The sequence below is a fragment of the Macrotis lagotis genome, chromosome 1 (genome assembly GCF_037893015.1).
Source record: "Macrotis lagotis isolate mMagLag1 chromosome 1, bilby.v1.9.chrom.fasta, whole genome shotgun sequence".
NCBI lineage: Eukaryota > Metazoa > Chordata > Mammalia > Peramelemorphia > Peramelidae > Macrotis > Macrotis lagotis.
Window position 1 is genome coordinate 513651686 of NC_133658.1, and position 16451 is coordinate 513668136.

The window sequence follows — 16451 nt, forward strand, 5'->3', positions numbered from 1 at the left end:
CACTCCCTGGGCAAGTCTGGTGCATGGACACGTGCTTAGTCCATTCTGGTTCATGAACCTGAAGCAATTGTTTCCTCCTTTGAAATCAGGAACTTCTTTTTCATCAGCAATCCTTTCTGCCTCCTGCTGAACCATTTTTGTGGACACAGGAATTCCAATGATCCTTGGATCTTCAATCCATCTCTTCAATTCTCTCTCTCTAAATCAGATTATTTGGCTGATTTTGCCCCTCATGGTCTTCTTCTGCAGTGGTGTTTTCAGTAGGGTTTCTTCTTCCCTAGCTAGTCTCAGATTGTTTTCTCAGTTGGAGGAGGACCAAGCTTACCTTCAGCAGCATGATTTCCATTCACTTTTGCAAGCTGGATCATTTTGAACTTGAATTCAGCATTGTACGAAAATCTTTTCTGAGCCATTTCTGGGCTGAACATGGCAAAATATAACCTAATATGCTGGTAACAAATGTGAAACTTGAGCACAAAGAAAGTAAGTGTGAAAAAGTGGGAAATGCAAGTAAAAATTCTACAATAATGAACACAAAAGTGAGCATGAAAAGGTGGGAAATACAAGTGAAAAAAACTACAATCACTGAATAAGACACTCCCAGGTTTTAGACCCTAACTTTTTCAAAAAAGGGTGCATCTTATACATGGGGAAACATGGTAATTTTTTGCAGTTGTCCTTGGTTCTCTTAACTACTGAGAGGAGCTGTATTCATCAAGACTGATAATCTCACAGTGTTGTTGTTAATGCTGTACATTGTTCTCTTGGTTGGTAAGATAAATTTCTAAACCCAACTAAATGTATATTTTATTCCCTCTTTAGGCCAAATCCAATGAGAGTAAGATTCAAGCAGTTCTCACTCATCCCCTCCTTTTCCTCTGCTATAAGAAGCTTTGTGTCTCTTCATGTGATATAATTTACCCCATTCTGCCTCCCCCATTCCTCGTGTCATTACACTTCAATACTTTTTTTTTAAGTTTTTGCAAGGCAAATGGGGTTAAGTGGCTTACCCAAGGCCACACAGCTAGGTAATTGTTAAATGTCTAAGGCCAGATTTTAACTCAGATACTCCTGACTCCAGGGCTGGTGCTCTATCCACTGCACCACCTAGCTGCCCCACCCAATACTTTTTCATGTATTATTTTTTTAAAAAATAATTCCATCAGAATCAACTAATGTCCATATCATTAGTCTAAGTATACTCACTCTAAATAGAGTTACAATTCTCAAATTATAAAAATCTTCTTCCCTGGTAGGGATATAATCAATTTAATATTATTGAATAGAAGTCTTTTTATTTTCCCTTCTTTATCTTTTCACATGTCTCTTGAATCTCTAGTTTGAGGATCAAAACTCTGGTCTCTTCAGCAGAAAAATTTGAAAGTCACCTATTTTGTTAAAATTCATTTTTTTACTTTGAAAGAGTATATTCAATTTTGCTGGGTAATTTACTCTTGGTTCCACCCAAGCTCCCTTGGCCTCAAGAATATCATATTCCAGGTCCTTCTTTCCTTTAATGTTGGTGTAGCCAGGACCTGGGTTATTCCATTTATGGCTCCTTGGTATTTGAAATGTTTCTGATTGCTTGAAGAATTTTCTCCTTGATCTGATAATTCTGGAGTTTGGTTATACTATTCCTTGGTGTTTTCATTTTGGGATCCCTTTCAGAAGGTTATTAGTGGATTCTTTTGAAGACTAATTTCCCCTCTGGTTTCAGGATATCAGGGCAATTTCCCTTTGATGATTTCTTGAAGAATGATATCCAGGCTCTTTTGGAGTCATGGTTTTTCAGGTAGTATGATTATTCTTAAATTACTGCTCCTGGATCAGTTGTTTTACTAATGAGCTATTTTACATTTTTTTCTATTTTTTCATTTTTTAAAATTTTATTTAGCAGATTCTTTGTTTCTCATGAAATCTTTAGCTTCCATTAGATCAATCTTATTTCTCAAGGAGGTATTTTCCTCAATTAGCTTTTGTATCTCCTTTTCCATTTTGTTAGTTCTACTTTTAAAAGAACTTCTCTTTTTTTCCAATTGCTCAATTGTACTTTTTAAAGCATTTTGTTTTCTTCTGTCACTTTTTGTTGCAAGATATTAATGTTCTCTTGCATTCTTTTCCCAATTTTTCCATTTGATTTTTAAAATCCTTTCTGAGGTTTTCTAAGAAATCTTTCTGGGTAAGAGTTAATTCATATTCTCCTCCATAACTTCACATGTCACAACCCCTCTGCTCTCCATTTCTGAGTTTGTGTTTTGCCCATCCTTATCTCCAAGGTATCTTTCAATGAACTCTGCTTTTATCTGACCTTTCTTATTCATTTTGACATTTATTACCTATCCCAAGTTTCCTGTGTTGGATGAAGGGGCTTGCTTGCAGACTTTATGTGTTAAGAACCCTAGAAGTTTGCAAACTGGTCTGTGGTCATCAATGTTAGGAACTCTAGGGGGTTATTTATTGGACAGACCAATAAAGAACACCAGGGGCTCTCTCTCTGAGCCATCTGCACTGGGGATGCCTGCTGCCAACTTCCTGGGCTGTTGGGAATGCTGGGGATGCCTGGAGAGATCTCTAGGCTGTCCATCAGGCAACTCAGTCTCTGGGCTAGTCCATCTGGACCTGGAGATACCAGAGACTCTCCCTGGATTATCAGCATGCCTTGTTTAGGGAGGTGGGAACACCTGGGGCTGTGTCTGAGTTATTTGTGCAGGAACACCACACCCTCCTGCAGGGAACACCATGGGCTCCAGGATAAGAAAGCTAGGGCCTTGCCATCTGGTCAGGCTGTCCTTGGAACGGGTAACAAATCTCAAAATGAAAAAGAAAGGACACAGAAATTCAGGAACCACTGAATGTTACCTTGGAGATAAGTATGGGCAAAATAAAAGCTCAGAAGAGCAGAAGGGACAATCTGGACATCCATGGTGGAACTTTCCTAATACTGGAACCACCCACTGCTCAGTCCATTCCAAAGCCTCCACTCCCACAGCTGAGAATCTTAGATTAGTCCTCTGCCTCACCCTGCCCAGTGTTCTGGGTTTATGCTCTCTGTCTCCATCAGATCTTGCTGGAAAATGCTTCATTATGACCTTTGGTGCATTCTGTGGCTCTCAAATCTGTTAAAAAGGCTTTATTAATGTCAATTCTGAGGGAAACCCAAAAGAGGTTTACACTGATCCTAGTTTCTTTCCACCATCTTGCATCTTGATTGGAAGTCCACAGGACAGATTCTTTTTTTTTTTGCAAGGCAATGGGGTTAAGTGACTTGCCCAAGGTCATACAGCTAAGCAAGCATAAAGTTTCTGAGGCCAGATTTGAGCTCAAGTCCTCCTGACTCCTGAGCCAGTACTCAATCCACTGTACCACTGTACCACCTAGCTGTCCCAACATATGGTAGATTCTTTTTTTTTTTTTTGCAAGGCAATGGGGTTAAATGGCTTGCCCAAGGCCACACAGCTAGGTAATTATTAAGTGTTTGAGGGTAGTTTTGAACTCAGGTTCTCCTGACTCCAGGACCAGTGCTCTATCTACTGCACCACCTAACTGCCCCAGTAGATTCTTAATAAATGTTTATTAGTTGGTTAATTGATCACCATCACTACACAGTTGCAATTCAAATATTTCTGTGGGTCTAATAGGAGCTAATAGGGACTAACCCTATTGTACAAGAATATGCTTCTTCTTACCATGACAACTCATAAATCCTCAGCAGTTTGCTTTCATTTTTACAAACCAGCCAATCAAGATAATAACACCATTAGTCTTCAACATAAGCATTTACTTAACAATAAGGCAAAACCAATAAAAACCAATTCATCATAGGTACCCCAGGTTCCACAAATAATCTGAGTCATAGTCTCCTACAAATGTATTCGGGTGGAGTATTTAGGGTGGAGTGGGCTACAAAAAAGATAGTAGAAGAGAACATCAAGCACTTTGGGGAGATTAAAGGACAATCCAGTTTATCTGCCAATCAGAATCAGCCTTTATCTAGGTAAAGAAAATTAGGGACTGAAATATTTTCATCAGTTTTTCTCCTATGGCAGCTTTCTCATGTTACATTTTCCATTCCTTGCAGATTCTTCACTCTCCTGATCTATTCTTCTCACCTGTCCAGTCCTTATCCTCAGGTTGAGTTCTTTCATCTATTTCAACAGTTCAAATCAGTGCCTCCTAATATTCAGTGACTTCTCCTTCACTTGTGGGATAAAAAACTTACCATCTCCAATTTTCTCTTAGTTGTAAAAACCAATGGTCCTTATTTAAAATTCTGAATTCTTCAAGTACTTATTGGCTATATCATTTTGTGAATCATAATTTCTCAAGCTTTAAAAATTGTTATATGCCATTGAACTGGGGGACTACAATTCCCTGCAGACTCAGTCCATTTCTTACTTCTTGAGCCAATCTTATTAAGATTCTGTGTCTGAAAACTTACCTTACTCTTATATTCTATAAATTTTTAGTATATGAAACTTTTTATACCCTTTCAGTCATCAAACCCTTTACTTATAAAAGGGGCACCACCATATAGTCTTTACAAGGTAATTTAAGCATTTTTATTTGTGAAGAAGTCTATTTTCTTCCATTGTAGACAACCAATTCTAGTTACATTCTATCTGTTTTTTGCAAATAACTTAAAACAGTTTTTATTAAAGTGATAGAGTAGCAAGATGAAGTATGGTGAGCTTCACATTTGTGCCCCTTTCTCAAAAGTCCCTTCCTCCAAACAGATCTAGAAAATGTACTAGTTCAAGTCTGGTTTGGGAAATCCAAGGAAAAAACAATCTCAATGAATCATTTTTCCCAGTCTAAGGTGACAGAGAGATAGGAAGAGAGGTTGATTTACCTTGAATAGAAAAAGACTATATGACTGGGCCAAAAGAGATCTCAGGTTCAAAAGCAAGGTACCTAAACTGTTTTAATGCAGGTACAGGTGGCAAGTGACAGCGCAGGTATTCACTAACTAGTTCAGGGGCACCACCATTTAGCTTTTACAATGTAATTTAACATTGTTACAGTTCCATGGTAATTTAACCTTTTCACAGATCCATGACAGAATGAAGAAGAGACGTGAACCTTCAGGTGGCATCCTGAGAAGCAAGGTGGCTATGGGCTTCATTCCTTAGCAATCAGTTCAGAAGGAAATAGCAGCTATTTTCTACCTTTAGAAACAGAGCAGAGTTCCAGTTTCAGCTTTCAGCCCAGTTTCAGGTCTGAAGAAGAATAAACAGGGGAGATAACCCAGATCAAAAGGAACCTACAGTTCTTTCATTCTGAGCCAGAAGATCTTTCCATGTGACTGATAGACAGGGAGTCCAGCAGCAGTCTACTGAAACTCCAAATAACTAAGCCCATAGATCTGCAAGCCTACTTAAATCAAGGTCACAAACTTGTAGAATTCACACCATGGGTTAGAGAAAGGTGAAGGTGGGGACAGGGCAAAGGTCCCTAATCTGATCTGTCCCTGACATTTCTAAAATAAAACAGCACTCAGAACTCCAAGATAGAAACAGTAGGAACAGATATTCCCAACAGAAGATATATAATATGATATTATATTTAAAAAATATATTGTAAAATAAGATAATGATATAAAGAATGAAGTCAGAAAACAGACAAAAAGAATGAGCAGACAACAAAAGAATCTCCTCATACAAGGTTATTTTGGAGATAGATGCAATCAAGACAGAAACTCAGAAGTTAAGAAAATGTGCCTAAACTGTAAGCAAAGCCTCAAAGAAAAACATGGCTCAGACATGAATTTAGTTAGAATTTCTGGGACAGATGAAGCAAGAATTTCTTTTTGAGTTAATTTTTTTTAAATAAATGAAATGAGAGTGCTAGAGAAAAATGGGAAAATAGATGAGAATTATGGAAGAAAGAATTGAAAAAGGAATTAATAGGTTGGAATAAAGAGTACAAAAATTGGGGCAGCTAGGTGGCACAGTGGATAAAGCAGCAGCCCTGCAGTCAGGAGTACCTGAGTTCAAATCCAGTCTCAGACACTTAATAATTACTTAGCTGAGTGGCCTTGGGCAAGCCACTTAACCCCATTTGCCTTGCAAAAACATAAAAAAAAAAAGAGTACAAAAATTTAGACCAAGCAGCAGACTCACAGAAAATTAGAATGGATCAAAAATCAAGAAATGTTAAAACGAAGTCAAAAGATTGGGAAAATGGAATAAAATGTAAGATGTCTCATAACAAAAATAACCTTCCTGGAATGTAGATCAAAGAGGGAAAAAATGTAGTCTTTGAATTTAAGGTCTATAACCAAATAAGAATGATTTCATCATATTTCAAGAAATCTTAAAAAGAAAACTATTCAGATCTCTTAGAACCAGAGAGCAAAGTAGAAATAGAAAAGAATCCACCAGTCCTCTCCTGAAAGAAACCACAAAGTGAAAATTCCCAAGAAAATTATAACCAAAATCCAGTTTTTAGGTTAAAGAAAAATATTCTGTGCAATCAGAAAGAAAGAATTCAAGTACTAATGATTCACAGTTAGGTTCATGTACAATTTAACAGCTACCATATAAAGGAGAGGAGAGCTTAGAATGCAGTATTCCAGAAAGCTTGCAATGAAGAAAAATTGAGAATAATCCTACAAAAATGATTTTTAATAAAATATAGGACTTTCAAACATTCTTGATGAATAAACAGTAGCTTCAGAGAAACTTTAAAGTTCAAATGCAAGGGTCAAAAGAAATATCAAAAGGTAAACAGGAAGGGTGGCTAGGTGATGCAGAGGGGTGGCCATGTGGTACAGTGGATAGAGCACCATCCCTGGAGTCAGGAGTACCTGAGTTCAAATCCTGCCTCATGAAACTGTGTGACCTTGGGCAAGTCACATAACTCCATTGACTGACAAAGACCACTTACTCAAGGCTATCATTATCAGGGGTAATAAAAAGAATCCTGTTAGATAAAAGGATTGAGATTTGTTCAGTTATGTCTTGATCTTAAAAGAATAGAGAGAGGAAGAGGGTCACTTTAGGAAAGTATAGGAAGAGGAAGACTGGGCAAAATTGTTACACATAATCATCTATACAAAGAGGAAAAGATTGGGAAAACGACTGACAATTAAATTTCACTTTCATCTGTATTGTCTAAAGAAGATAAAAATAAATATATACCTATCTTACTTGAGTACAGAAATGTATTTCCCTCAGTTTTAAAATAGGATGGAAAAAGAAGTGAAAAGTGTAATTCAAAGGAAGGGTAGCCTAAGAAAAGAATTTGTCCTAAGAAAAACAAACTCTAAGCATACATAAGGTGGTGAAAAATTGGAAATTAAAACCATCCATCAATTGGGGAATAGATGAATAAGTTATAGTATATAAATGTGATGCAATATCACTATGCTATAAGAAATGAGGAAGGGAACAGCTTCAGAGAAACCTGGCCATATGCTTAAATAAACTGATGTAGAATGAAATGAGCAGAACCAGGAGAAAAACATATACAACAATAACAATGGTGTGGTAGGAGAAATGATTTGTTATGTTGTTCAGTAAAATTATTATCCTGTCTGAATCCAACCTTTGATCTGCCCCAGTAACTTTGTAGGATTGCTGGAGATGGTTAAAAGGTATTTTGTAGTTTCCCAAGTCCTAGGTTCACTCAATTATTCTTGTCAGGATAACACATCTAGGATTTGCTAGGGGTATTCCTAAATTTGTGTTTTAAAATCTCCTGTGTTTTGGTCAATATGCCCTCTCAGCAAAATTTCTTAATTGTTCCTGTGCACCCTTATCCAAATCTTATATAATATAAACTTTCCACACCTTAGATAAGAGGGAACCACAAATCCTTTCCAGATGACTGTTCTCTACCAATTGATCTACTAAATTTCTTTCTTATTTTTATTTTTTCATTTCCTTCTTTATTTTTCCAACTACATGTAATGTTGGTTTTCAACAATTTTTTTTCACATTTTTCTCTCTCCCTCCTTTCACTTCCCCCTTTCCCTGACAGAAAGAAATAGGCTCTATATTTATAACCATGCTAAAATAGCTCCATATTAATTATGAAGAATCACATCCAAATGGAAGAAAAAATAGAAAAAAAAGAAAATTCATAAGATAACATTTTTTAAACTGAAGATAGTAAACTTTGGTCTGCATTTAAACTCCATAGTTCTTGCTCTGGATATGGATGGTATTCTCCATCACAAAACTTTTATTTTTGCCTTTGAATATTGAACTACAGAAAAGATCAAGTTCATCATAGTTGATCATCACCCTATGTTGATGTTGGAGTATATGATGTTCTTCTGGCTCTGTTCACATCACTCAGCATCATGTCACACAAGTCTTTATATGCTATTCTGAAGTTCCCTCCCTCATGATTTCTAATAGAACAATAGTGTTCCATCACACTCAAATAACACAATTTGTTCAACCATTCCCAATTAATGAGTATCCCTTAAAATTCTAATCTTTGCCTAAAATAAAAAGAACCGCTATGAATATTTTAGTACATGTGGGTTTTTAAACCTTTTATGTGATCTCTTCAGTATACATACCTAGTAGTGGTATTGCTGAATCAAAGGGTATGCATAATTTTATTGCCTTTTATGCATAATTCCAAATTTCTCTCCAGAAAGGTTGGATCAGTTCATAACTCCACCAATACTGCATTAGTGTCCCAGTTTTCCCTCCTTCCTTTGAACATTGATCATTTCCCTTTTTAGGCATATTGGCCAATCTGATAAGTGTGTGGTTTTAATTTGCATGTCTTTAATCAAAAATGATTTAGATCATTTTTTTCATTTAACTATAGATAGCTTTAATTTCTTCATCTGAGAATTGCTCATATTCTTGGACCGTTTATGAATTGGAGAATGTCTTATCTTCTTATAAATGACTCAAATCCTTATCTATTTTAGAAATGAGTCTTTTGTCAGAACCACACTAAATTTCTTTCTAAAATCATTTACAATTTTAGTATTTGTCCTCATGAGCAACAGTGAAAAAGATAACTTCGAAGGACTTGGGAACTGATCAGTGTAATGACTAACCAAGATTTCAGAGAGCTAATAATGAAACTTGTTACCTATCTTTTAACAGATAAGTGAAAGGCTCAGAGTGTAGGAGAATTTTTGTTTTGTTTTAGTATACATGTTTGCAATGGGGATTTTTTTTCTTGGTGGAAGGAAGAGGAAGTGGAATTTGGTTGATCTCAATTTTTTTATTTAAAAATTTTTTAAGTACATCTAACATCTGCTTTACTAGATTGTGTTACAAAGATTAGATACTATTACTGCATCTTTAATAGCCAAATAAAATATTTAGGATTTGACAATTGAGGTAAGCAGTTTTTGAAGAAATTGAGAAGAGAGTTAAGTACAATGATTTGGAAAATTATGGAAAATACAGAAAAAAAGAAGAGTAAATAAAAAATATTTCTTGGGAGAACTGTATTAAGTTATTTTATGAAAAACCATTACAAAGAACAATTTAAATAAAGAGTCAGAGGTTTATTCTCCCCCTCACTTTTCAGAGTGATATTTATTATTTATTATTGCATTGATATTTTATTTTCCAAATACATGTTATGAAAGCTTTTCAACATTCATCCATATGCATATGTATACTTTTAGGTTACAAAATTTCCTTCCACGCTCCCTTCCCACCACGCTGCAACCCCCCACCCACAAGTGGTGAACAGTAGATATGGTGTTGGATTCTGAAGGATTTTATTTTCATATTGTTTTGTTTTTCTTCTGAATGGGGACAAGGTGATATTTAGAAAGGAGTCATAGTGACTTCTTATTGTCACAATAGGAGAGAATTTGAAGATGACAGAAATAAAGAAGATCAAGGGCTATTCTCTCCAAAAACCACTTTATTTGATAATGTGAATGAACTCATTTCTGTGAGTTCTGTGTTCTCAGAATTGAAAAGAAGTCATCTGTAGTTACAATCAGTATTTAAAAGTTACTTTGTGAACTTTTTTCTCAGTTATACTATCTAAATAATTATCTTCATTTTATTATGTTTTATTGTTAATAAATGGTATATTTTGATGTGTTTATATTTAATCATGGGAAATTATGATATTTCTCAAATAGCAAAAGATGAGTAATTGATATTGGGAAAGAAGATTGATCAAGCTTATTAAATAAATGGATCTGAGCATAGGTAATCAAAAGATATAGCAAGAGATATATTGCAATGCTATTAAATAATGAAAAAATATATACACAACTATCCCTAGACTACTTTGGATCTCAACATAATATATTAAGAGCAAAAAGCAATCTGAGTGGTGATCTCTCTCTCTGTGTTTGATTGTAGACAATTTTTCCTTTTGTCCTCTTAGTAATTCTTGCTGTGTCTACAATGTAATTCTTCCTTCTCCACTTACACTTAAAAGCACAGATGAAAAGTAGAAGGAGTCAGAAAATGAATAAACATAGATATGTGGATCAAGTGATTTCAATTATGGAAGTATGCAAATTTAGAAATGTCACGTTTTGTCTTCATAACAACATTGAAGTTTTAAACATAGCAAATAAAAAAAAAACCTGACATTTTACCAAAAGATTCCCCAAACCAACATTTTCATGAGAAAAACAATTCCAATCTGTTCTTCTATACGTGATCCTTTGGATAGAAACAGTGACTATTATAATTTTCACTTATGAAAGAAGGGAATTTTCTCCATCTTTAAAATTCACTGTCATCAATTCTGAAATTTCACTTCACACCAGACAAATCAGCTGGGATGATAAAAGATGGAAATGATCAATGTTGGAGAGCCTGTGGAAAGATAGCTATACTATTAAATCATTGAAAGAGCTGTAAATTGGTCCTACTATTCTTGAAAACATTCTTGAAAATATTCTTAAAGAGTGAATTAAATATCAAATGAATCCCACTGTTAGGCATATGACATTAGCAAACCCAATTACCCAAATGTTAAAATATTCATACCAGAATTATTTGTGATAGGAAGTTACTGGAGATAAAATGATGTCCATTGGCTGGGCATTGGCAAACCTTGTGGTACATGGATGTCATGGAATATTATATAACTGCATTGTAAAGACCAATAAATATGATGAATATGTCAGTCTTCCACTTTCATGGAACAAAATTCCCTCCCATGGGAACCATTTCCATATAGGTATTGCATTTTTCTATTTTAAGACAGGGATTCTCTGTCTCTCTCTCTCACACACACACATACACACACACATACTTTCTCTCTCGCTCTTCCTCTTTCACTCTCCTCCTCTCTCTGTCTCTTCCTCTCTATTTCTAATTGTATTTCTCCTCTGTATCTCTTTCTCATTTTCTCTCTCCCTCTTTCTCTCTTCTCACTCTGTTTCTTCTTCTCTATTTCTATTTTTATCTTTCTGACTCTCTTTGTCTCTCTCTGTCTCTCTTCTCTCTCTCTATTCCTATTCATATCTCTTCCTCTTTTTCTCTCTTTCTTCCTCTTTTTTTCTCTCTATATATATATATATATATATATATATATATATATATATATATATATATATTTGTATCTCTGTCTTTGTGTCTTTCCCTCTCCCCTCTCAGAGTTGTGTATGCCCAGTGCTTATTCAATCATGTAACATTTATTAAGGACCCATCATGTGCCAGATACTGAATTAGGTGCTTAATATAGTGACTGACTCACAGTATGAGTTTAATAAATATTTTTTTCATTTATTTATTATACAAAGTATTTGGAGAAGAATGAAGAAACATGCATTTATGCAAAGTAGGAAAAATCAGAAAAACAATATACATCATGCCTACAACACTATAAAGGCTGAAGGGACAATAAAATGTAACTAAAACCTACATGTTATAAGGATCAAACCTGAACCTAAAAAGCATTAAGCAATAGATCATCTCCCTTCATTATAGAGGTAAGGAACTAGGGAGAAAGAGCTATCCTGATCAATGATAAGGACAAGATATTAGAGAGATGGGCTGAACCCTTCCACAGTGTTCTCAACAGACTATTATCAGTCAGTGCTGAATTCTCTGAATGTTTACTCAGGTGGAAGTTAATCCCTTTTTAGCAAGCTGAACCTCCAACTGAAGAAGAGATTTTTGAATGCCATTAGATTCTTCTCATGTACCAAAACATCTGGTGCTGATTCCATTCCAGCAGACTTACAAGGAAGGTAGTCCATTGCCCTCACTCTCATAAAAACTGGCAGAAATCTTCTGAGTTATATGGCAAGAGGAAGGTATCCCCAAGGAGTTCAATCCCCCATTGCTCAGCTGTGCATCATTTTAGTACATTATCTTGTGATAACCACAAAGATGCCTCTCTGGGATCATTGTTGGCAAGATTCTTGCAAGAGTCCTCCTTAATCAGTTTTTCCTTCACCTTCATATAAGATGACCATTTACCCAAGACTCAATGTGACTTCAGAAAAGACTTGGAAATGGTTGACATGTATTTACTGCCCAACAACTCTAGGAGATATGACAGAAGCAAAAAACACACCAGTATGCAACATTTATTGATCTTGTCAAGGCTTTAGTCATGAGGGCCCGAACAAGATCATGGGAAAATTTGGTTACCAGGGTAGTTCATCAGTATTATATGTCAATTCCATGATGGCATATTAACCCAGTTTCTGGATAATTATAATGCTTTCATGCTTTCCCAGGCACCAGAGTAAAGAAGGGCTATATCTTTGCTCCCCTACCTTTAGCATGATTCTTTCCGCAATGCTTTCTTTTCTTTCTGCAATGCTTTCTTATACCTTCAATAAGAATGAAAACACTATTAGCTATTAAACTGATGGTAAACTATTTAACTTGTTAAGGTTATAAACGAACTCTAAAGTAGAAGGAGAGTTGGTGAATGACTTCTTGTTCATGAATGATTGCTTGCTCAAGGTAGGCTCTGGAGTTGAGATGCAACAGAGAATAGAATGTGTCTAGTCTGTATTAATTTTGGCCTGACAATTAATACCAAGAAAACAGAGGTTCTCCACCAGTCAGCACCACATCATCTATACATGGAGCCATCTATTGCAGCAATGGAGAAATTTTGAATGCTATGGATAAGTTTACTTACCTTGGCAATATATTTTTCCATGGATATACACATAGAGGATGACATTGATGCATACATTACCAAAACCAGCTCTCTTAGAGAAAGTAAAGGAAAGTAGAGGAAAGAGGGTGGCCTACCAAACTGAAGGTTGACAAGCCATTGCGTTGATCTCATTGTTATATGCCAATGAATCCTGAACAATTTATTAGTGTCATGCCAGAAAGTTGAACCACTTCCATTCAAACTATCTTAGGAAGATTTTTAAGATGAGATATGAAGACAATGAGATGATTTTCTTGAACTGAATCATTCAAACTTTACTATAGAGAATACAACTCTAATGGGTTGCCAACATTTTCAAATGCCAAAGGTATGCTTCCCAAAAAGAGAATTTTATGGAGAACTCACACAAGGCAATCATTCAAATGAAGGTCAGAAGTGATATAAGGATACTTTCAAGGTTTCTCTGAAGAACTTTGGAATTTATTGTGAAAATTGGGAGACCTTGTCACAAAAATGTCTAGCAAAACATATCTGTATCAAAGAATGCACTGTTCTCTATAAATGAAGCAAAACTGTAGATGCTCAAAGGAAATGCTGGATGTGTAAGTTTGGAGGCATCTCCCTCTTGAGTGTTCATACAGACTATTTTTATGCAACTTGTGATAAGAGTATTTTGAACTCATCTTAGTAGGACCAGTCATAGTTGGACATATACTCTACATTGACTTTTACATAATTATGTCATTACAGTCTCTTCAAGAAGGAAGGACAAACAACAACAAGGAACTAGAGTTGTGGAATCTCACATATATTATCAGGTAAGGATCATGTGGTATTAAGTTTCTCTCCCCCTTTATTTTTTTCTTTGTTACAAAAGATAACTCACAGAGTAGGGTATAGGGAGGGATATATTTATAAATGAATGTGATAAAAAGCATTAATAAAAGTATGAATAAACCTTTTAAAAGATAAAATCAAATGGACTATCCTTGAAATTCTCTTCATTCTCTCACCCTATTATCCTATAAGAGTCACAGAGAGGAGATGAAGTTGCTCAGGGTCACACAAGGAATGAGTAGAATCAAAATTCAAAAAGATCCTCTAACTCCAAACTGAGTGTTTTGTTTTGTTGTTGTCTGTACTAAACTGTGCTGCCATTTATGAATTTCACTAATGAAGATGATAAATAGACTGATAGTCATTGTCACTCATCATTTTACTACATTATGCCTATTGACATTTTTGTTCTCAACTTAATAGTTGGTTTATTTAATGGATAGTTATAATTGGGGCTACTAACTCTAACTTCAATCCTTCAAAGATTCCTGTTTTAATTATCATGCTTATAAAGTCAACCTTGCCTTACCAAATTTCAGAAATACAGTTAAAAACATCCATCATCTAGTGGTCAAAAATGACAATGAATTTCTTTTTATTTATATCAACCACTTCTTGAAAGATCAATGCCATTTCATTTATACTGAAACTTTTCTGATTTGCTTAGTTTTCCCAGAGTTTTTTCTTCACAAGCAGAGCCTTCAAGACCCCAGGATAATCATTCTATTGAGGACATCAAAATATAGCTATAGAGAAAGTGTGTGGGTATAAAAATATGTTTATGATTGGTCTTTCATTCCTAATGGTAAATTTGGGGATTTTAATGATCTAATGATAATTTAACAGTATTCTTAAAAATAATAAATGCTACTATTTATAGAGTACTTTAATGTTTTCAAAGTCCTTCAAAGATATTATTTCATTTTATGCTAATAATAATACTGGCAGGCAGGTATTACCAATGATCTCCAATTTACAGATCAGGAAAGGAAATAGATGAAAGTGAAATGGCTTTTCACCACACAATTTATATGTGTGTCTAAGGTCTTATTTGCACACAAGACTTCAAGATTTTATCCATGTTCCACCTACCTGAGACCTTGACATAGATAGAAAAGCAACTTTCCATTATTTGAATGCAGTTTATCTGTACAATGACTTTCTCATTTCAATATAGAACATTTTCCTACTACATTTGAAGGTCCTCTCAGCCCCATCAAGAAACTTGCTATGTGGTTCAACTTTATAGGATTCCCTGCTCCCATTTAATCCAGAACATCTCCATTTGCCTCTTGCTATGGCCTCACCAATTCTTCTTCCACTTTCACCTAGTTAATTCCATCTTCAGTTTTCTTTGGCCCTACCATAATAAAAATAAATGATCACTCCAATTTCCCAACAAATTAGCAATATAAGCAATAATAGCAGTATCCCCATTTTTAGCTAAGAAAAATAAGTTTCAGAAAGATTAATCAATTTGCTAAAAGTCACACAACCAATATGTATCCAAGGGAATACATCAAAAGGAGTGTAGGATTTGAACTCAGGGGCCTTCTGGTTTGAAGTTCAATGAACTTCCTATTATGCCACCTTATCTTCTATATGTATGTATTTGAATATTATTTCTTTTTTAGTCTAGTTTGACCTTGTCCAGTACTTTCTGTATCTTAGTCATTTCTCCTCTTGCCTGATACCTCTTGTCTTCTACTTTATATATTCACTGAACAACCTCTGTCCCATATCTGGAAGCTTCTCTCTTTGTAACATTCTAGGAAATCATACACTTCTAGCTTCCCAATTGACTCATGGTCCTTTGTCTCATTCTTTAGGGTGTGGGAAAGCTATCAGACCTATCAGGAAAGAGACTCTCCCCTCCTACTTTAAAAAAATCATACAGTCATTTTGTTTTTAATTTATGGGATCAAGTGAGCAGTTTCATAATATAATATAATATAATATAATATAATATAATATAATATAATATAATATAATATAATGTAATGTAATGTAATGTAATGTAATATAATATAATATAATATAATATAATGTAATGTAATGTAATGTAATGTAATGTAATATAATATAATATAATATAATATAATATAATATAATAATATAATAAAAAGATGATTACACATGAAACTGAAAATGAATTATGTACAACTTGCTATTCCCTCTAAATTTATATAAAATTATCATGTAAATTTCTTTTTTTCTTCCCTCCCCCTTTGTACTCTAGCCCTGGCTATGAGGTCCATATATAATGTGTACATTTTTTTATGTATACATTACATAAATATATATTTATATATAATGTACACACATATGCGTGCGTGTAAAATTATTTTGTGCATACTTCTATTTATCAATGATTTCTCTGCATATAGGTAGTGTCTTTCTTCATATGTATTTTATAGTCAATTTGGGTAATATAAAGTCAAAATGATTAATTCACTTAAAGTCATTCTTAAAACAATATTGTGCTGTTTGCAATGTTCTCTTGGTTCTTTTCACATCATCATCATTCATACATTAATTCCCCCTTCCTTTGGAGAAACTGAATCTGATAAAGA